At 37.4% G+C, this 6,422-nt stretch overlaps 1 protein-coding gene across 9 annotated transcripts in view; it reads right to left on the bottom strand.

Moving 5' to 3' along the window:
- LOC107630992 (probable inactive ATP-dependent zinc metalloprotease FTSHI 2, chloroplastic) overlaps positions 1-5,911 on the bottom strand; it is a 10,802-nt gene extending 4,891 nt beyond the window's left edge. For 2 of the 9 annotated variants that reach the window (XM_016334290.2, XM_021119296.1), the window contains exons 1-5: positions 5,500-5,911; positions 2,953-3,247; positions 2,231-2,505; positions 1,643-1,704; positions 1,393-1,516 (exon numbers count right to left, since the gene is read on the bottom strand). The gene's annotated coding sequence lies outside the window, so the exon portion shown is untranslated. Of the gene's footprint in view, positions 1-1,392; positions 1,517-1,642; positions 1,705-2,230; positions 2,604-2,952; positions 3,248-5,499 lie in introns of those variants that run through there. The other 7 variants (XM_021119293.1, XM_016334291.2, XM_021119294.1 and 4 more) reach the window with 7 other exon arrangements.

The following is a 6,422-nucleotide window of genomic DNA, read 5'->3' as shown; positions in this document are numbered from 1 at the left end:
CATTGTCGTTCTCGTCGCAATTCGCGACGTCGCCACCACTGCCGCAACCCTTTCCACGCGACCTGCCACCACCACCACCACCACATCTCTCCTCCCCTCGCGATTCGCAGTTCACTGCCGCAGCATCTCCTTCCCAACCACCCCGCAGCCCTTCTTTCTTTAATTTTTCTGATTTTGCTTTCGTTGTTGCTTTGATTTCATTATCCATCGTTGTTGTTAGTGTTCTTCTTCTAGTTGTTGTTGTTTCATTGTTGTTGTTTCACTACTTCTACTTTGTGCTTCTGCATGCTGCTTCTGCATTCTCCTTCTTTTTTCTGCATTTGGGAAGGACATTTTCGTCCGAAGGACGATTTTAAAACAAATTGAAACCTTTGGGACCATTTTATAGCAAAAAAAAGGTCGATGGCAAAAAAAATTTTCAGCCCCTACCCTAAGAACCAAAATCGTACTTAACCCATATAACCTTTGTTAAGCTTGTTGATATTGATAATATACTCCAACTTAGAACGAAAATGACAAGGGTTGAAGTTTTGATTTAGCCTTCGATACCATACCATACCATGTCAACGACCATCTCACCTTATATATCTAAAACTATTTCAAAAACTTGCACCCAAGAAAATCTATAAAACTGGTGCCTAAAGTTATCATTTATAAATACACAAACTTCCTCATTATAATGCACAAATTTACTTAGAGCTAATTTTCAACTTAAAATATATTTCTTTTAAATACGCAAAACTACTACTTCCCTACATAATTCTCGAATATCATAAAGTGACATATCCACAATCTGAACTTAGGTTCTGTTGACCCCACACTTGTCTACTTTGCAGTTGAACTCAGCTGGAAACATGAAATAAATTTACAGGTAAATTCTAGTTTCTATCCCTGCCAACCCAAATTTCAGCACCTCTAAATTCTATTAAAAACTTAGTTACTGTGCAAGGTTAATTATTAGAACGTGATCCTCAAAATCTTAGTAAAACAATATAATTTCGATTCAGCAACATTAAACCAAGATAATCCATATTGATCAGCATCATGCCATAATTCATTTTTACAAAGTTTTAATTTATTGTGGTCTATATATTTCAAGGTTCTAAAAACCGGACCAGTCATCGAACCACTCTAATCACTGATTCACAGGTTCACTGATCCAACCGATCTAACCGTAATTCAACCTGAAAAACTGTTTTAAAATAAAATAATAAATAAATTATAAATAAATATCCTAAAATATAATTATAACCTTTGCCTCAAGATTTTTCTACCAATCTGATTCAGTCAACAAACACCAAACTAATAAGATGTAAAACTGATTTCACTCCAAAATAAGAGAAAAAGAATAATCCTTTTCCACATATATGTCCACAATTAAGACAAGAATACCTCCATATGCATAGCTTCTATATCTGGGTCATCAATCCCTATGGAATTCTTGAAACTGATTATCCTATCAACCTCATCACCTTTAAGTTCCTCATCACCAGGAGGAAGGAGAGAGGACACAAACCTTTTAACCATCGGAAAAGAAAAACAAGCAAATGAATCATGTGATGCATAACCCACATAGCCAAAATCATTATCACTACCCAGGCCTGCGTAACAAGCAACAAGTCAACAAAAAAAAAGCACTCACTCGGCGTATATATATCACAAATCTCTGCCTTAAAAGCCTCGTCTTGCTTGCTCACACCATACCTGAAGTAAAAATAAATAAATAAATAAACAAAGTCAGCTAACAATGAACCATTCTAGCAGAAACTAAACTGAGTAAAAATTACTCGAGGAGCTACTGTATAATGGTAAAGCATAACAAATGTTATCAATGATTTAAAGCCAGAAATCGAATAAATCAGCAACAAAAATTAAAAAACACCAACAAATAATCAGCAAATCAGAAAGACAGAAACCTTATAATAAAACAGGAAGAACAATAAACACATCAACTAAATGAGGAACAAAAAAAAAAAAAAAAGAAATAATTTGAAGTTCCAATAATACTAATCAGAGCAAGTAAAAAAGAACAAGTAACAAATCAGAAAAAATACTAAACAGAAGAATAATCAACACCCTTAATATTCAGAAGTTCTAGTAATAAAAAAACAACACCCTAATCAGAATTCTAATAATCAAAATCAACACCCACACCCCTAATCAGAAGTTCTGATAATCAAAATTTCTCCCTAATCAGAACATTAATTAATTAATAAAATTAATTATTTACCTGAGAAGAGAAGAAGACGACGACCAGAGAAAAGAGCAGAGCAGAGCAGTGGCGGGGGCTAACAGAGAAGAAGAAGACCACCGGACGAGCAGAGAAGCGTCAGTCATCAGTCGTCAGTCGTCGGTCGTCACCATCGTCAGTCGAACGAGGAGCTTCGCCGGTGGCTGGTGAGAGACAGAGAGAGGGCTGAGAGAGAAAGGGCGGCGCCGTGCGTGAGGGAAGGAGGGTGCGTGGCCAGTGGCTCAGTCTCAATGGCTGCGACTGCGTGGTGCGTGCTGGGGGAGGAGACGAGGTGAGCGTGGGGATTGAGAGAGTGAGGCTGAAAGGCTGAGGGAGTGAGGGCCGAGGCTGAAGGCCCTAATTTAGGACCGGACCATTGACATTGCCAATTCTCGATTCAACCGGCCGATCCGGTCCGATTTTCATAACATTAATACATTTATCAACATATATAGATTTACTGTCAAATATTGGAATTAATTTCCACATATCTTCAAAAATCAAATAAGAATTCACTGAAGTTATTTATATCCTTCAAATTACCACCATATTTATGCCACAATGAAACTTATCTCACATATGCAATAGTTAGCATTTTAGCAGAGTCATCAAGCAGTAATCCAGTAACAGAGTCATCAAAATTGAAATTTATCATCGAGCAGTAAGCAAAGCCATCAACCAAGAACCAGCGCTAAGCACTGACTGAGCATTCGAGACATTACCTTTGGCGAGGGCAGTGAGCAGAGATTTAAGGGAGAGCGACAGATGACAGGAAGCTGGCGACGAACACTGGCAAGCTGGCAACGGACAACAGAGAGCTAGTGGCGAACACTGGCGAGCTGGTAACGAACAGCTAACGGACTAACGATGGGGCGAAGAGCTGCTTTGCTAGGACCCGGAGACGCTGGCGTTGGGCAAATGAGGGGAGGGCCTTCGAGCACGATGAACCAAGAGGATTGGCGAACGGCCACGACAAACTTGGCAGCGACAGTGAGACGCACGGCGCTGCGATGGAGGCTAGGGATTTCAAGAAAGAGCTGAGACTTAGATAGTGAGATAAAAGGGGAGAGAGGGGAGAGAGAGAGAGACTGGTTTCTGCACTTCTATCTTCAGAAACCCTTTTTCTTTTTTCTTTTTTTTAATGAAATATCAAAGCAGCGCCGGTTCAATTTCTAGTCGGTTCAATAGTTTTGAAACGATTTTTTTAAATGGTTTTTTTCTTCCCTCTTACAGAATAAATCAAGATAAAGTCGAGGGTACAAAAATAATAATCTAAAGCAACATAGAGCATCTCAATAACAAAATAAACTCTTCGTGACTTCTGCGCCCATATCCTGAAAGGGGGAAAAATGTAGGGGGGTGAGAACATCATCCTCGAAAGGGTTCTCAGTAGAGGGTTTTTGGGAATTACTGTAATAGGATATGTGAAGATAAATCGTACTAGTGATTAATAACCGTCTTATGCCTCCTTTTCAAAAACAACGGTTTACAATAAAAGTAAAGTCTGAAAATCTTTTCTGAAAGAAGAACCGTTCAATTCTCAAAAATTCAAAAGCCTTTCAAAACGGTTTATCTATGCGGAACCAAAATAGCCTTTCATATTTTATTCCAAACCAGAAACACAAAACCGAAATCAACCATCGATTCATCTCATTCCAACCACGGCCCTAGGCCCAAACAAATCCAACCAACAACCAATCAAAGTAACTATATTGAGTTCTTAGTCTCGGTTGTTTTAAAGTAAGTTAAGTGGGAGTACCCTGTTTTGTTTTTTTTATTGTGCTGTCCAAAGTTGGACCAATTCTATTTGTTGCTTAATCTTCCAATTAATAATATTATATTCTATCTTTGGGAAAAAAAAAGTTCTGAAGAATCTTTTATAAAATTCTCTAATCAAGTTTCAACTAAATCTTCAATTAAAAATTTAAAATTCAATAAACTAAAATAAAATCATAACAAGCCAATGAGTTATAAGGTTTTGAAAACCGAACCGGTCATTGAACCGCTTTAGTTATTAATTCATTGATTTATAGGTTCAACCGTTTCGACCGTGGTTAAACCGAAAAAACCGTTTTATAATAAAATAATAAATAAAATATAAATAAACATATTAAAACATAATTATATTCTAACATAAACTTTAAAATATCATCCAAATTAAAAGTACTACATAAACTATAATGTTATGATCTCATTCAAATACAAACTCAAAAGTCAAATAACAAAAACAACCAACCAAACATAAAATGCCAACATCCAATTGATCCAAGTTTGTCATTCAATCTTATTAGTCATTTGGAATTTTCATGAGATCAGCTTGACTTCTTCCGTTGGACAACTTTTAGTAAAGTATAAATCCAAGTCAATATATGGAAATGCAAACCAAAAACTGAATGTTTGCAAAATATTTCATTGATCAAATGCTGAAATGCGGTGAGATCAAATAACAATCAGCAAGCATCGCAAAGCAAAAGTGCAAAACAATCATATTCATCTTGGAACGACACAACACAACCCTACCCTAATCAATTAATCAATGCTCCAAAAATTAATCATGCTTCAAGCAATCAACAACAAGGTTTAGAACCAACAATTAATCAATGTTTCAACAATTATTATTACAAAAAATCTGAATACAAAATTCAGCAACCCAATAACAAAAAATAAAGACAATCTCAATCTCAAGAATCACAATAACACCAGTAATTTAGCAAATTAACAATTTGATAAGAACAAAGCAACCCAATAATTTCAATTTCAACTTTCAAGAATCGCAACAATTTAACGAACCAACAAATACAAAATCCAAATAGAAAATCCAGCAACCCAATAACAAAAAACAAAGACAATTTCAATCTCAAGAATGAAGAATCACAATAACAGCAACAATTTAGCAAATTAACAATTTGAGAAGAGCAAAACAACCCAATAATCTCAATTGCAAGAATCACAACAACTATTTAACGAATTAACAAGTACAAAATCACAGGTTCACAGGAACCCACAGCAAATCACTCCAACCCAATAATCTCATAAGTCAAAATTATTCGATAATAATTCAACCTAGTAACAAGTTACAACAACAAAATTCACAACTTAACTAACAATAATTATTCATAATTATTCAATGAGCAAAGTTCACAGTTCAGTTCACAGTTCACAGAAAAATCAAAAATCTAAATCATAGACATAGCTCACAGTTCACGGTTCACAATTCACAGAACTTCACAGTAACAACAAATTATTCAATTATAGTCTAAAAAAATTACCTAGAAGCTAGAAATCTTGAACAGAGCACGCAAGAGGGAGACACCACAAGTTTCACCTTCGAATGGGCTTCGAACGGCCTTCGAACAAGCAGTGGCTGCAGTGGAACAGAGCTGGCGCCGACGGACAGTGACTGCGCGACTGAGGCTTCCACGTTCGCACGGTGGCTGCGCGATGGAGAGGAAGGAAGGTTGCGACGGCTGCTGCGCGATGAGGGGGAAGTGAGGGAGCAGGCAGTGGCTCTTCGAAGCTGGAAGTTCCGCCGGCGGCGGTAGCAGGCGGTGGCTGGACGGAAGTAAGGGAGGACCAGGAGCTGTGGATTGAGTGTGAGAGACAGAGAGTGGCTAGCGCGTTCTAGTTCTGGAGGCTAGGGCTGTGGAGACTGGACTAATAATGGAGTAGACGAGTAGTGGAGGAGTTAGGGTTCATTGATTCAGAATCAATGAAACGGCGCCGTTTGCTTCCCAATTCAAAAAACCGGCTGAATCACGGTTCGATTCGACTGATCGGTTTCCGACCGGTTCGACGATTCAATAGCAGTTTTCAAAATTTGCGGTTTTTGCATTTAATCGATTCGTTTTTGTAACGGTTTACGGTTCGACCGGCCAGTTCGAACCGATTTTTAGAACCTTGGTTGGTTTCATCGGTTAGCCTGGTCTAGTTTTTAAACCATGTTGAGAACACATAAATCCAAAACAAGTGTCATGTACAGAGAGTTGTATACTTGGTTCATATGTAACGTACACAAAGTAAAGCATTAACCACTACATTCTATATATGTATAATGGACTCACGGAAACTAAATCCAAATACCAAACCACCAACACTTCCGTAGCATAACATATTGAAAACTAGCAATTCAAGCGCAAAATCTAGAACGATAATAAAGTAGTGTAAAAAGAAGAAAGAAAATAGGAATTTATAA

Source organism: Arachis ipaensis, chromosome B03 (assembly GCF_000816755.2).
Source record: "Arachis ipaensis cultivar K30076 chromosome B03, Araip1.1, whole genome shotgun sequence".
NCBI classification, from domain to species: Eukaryota; Viridiplantae; Streptophyta; class Magnoliopsida; order Fabales; family Fabaceae; genus Arachis; species Arachis ipaensis.
This window is presented reverse-complemented; position numbering and strand designations above follow the sequence as displayed.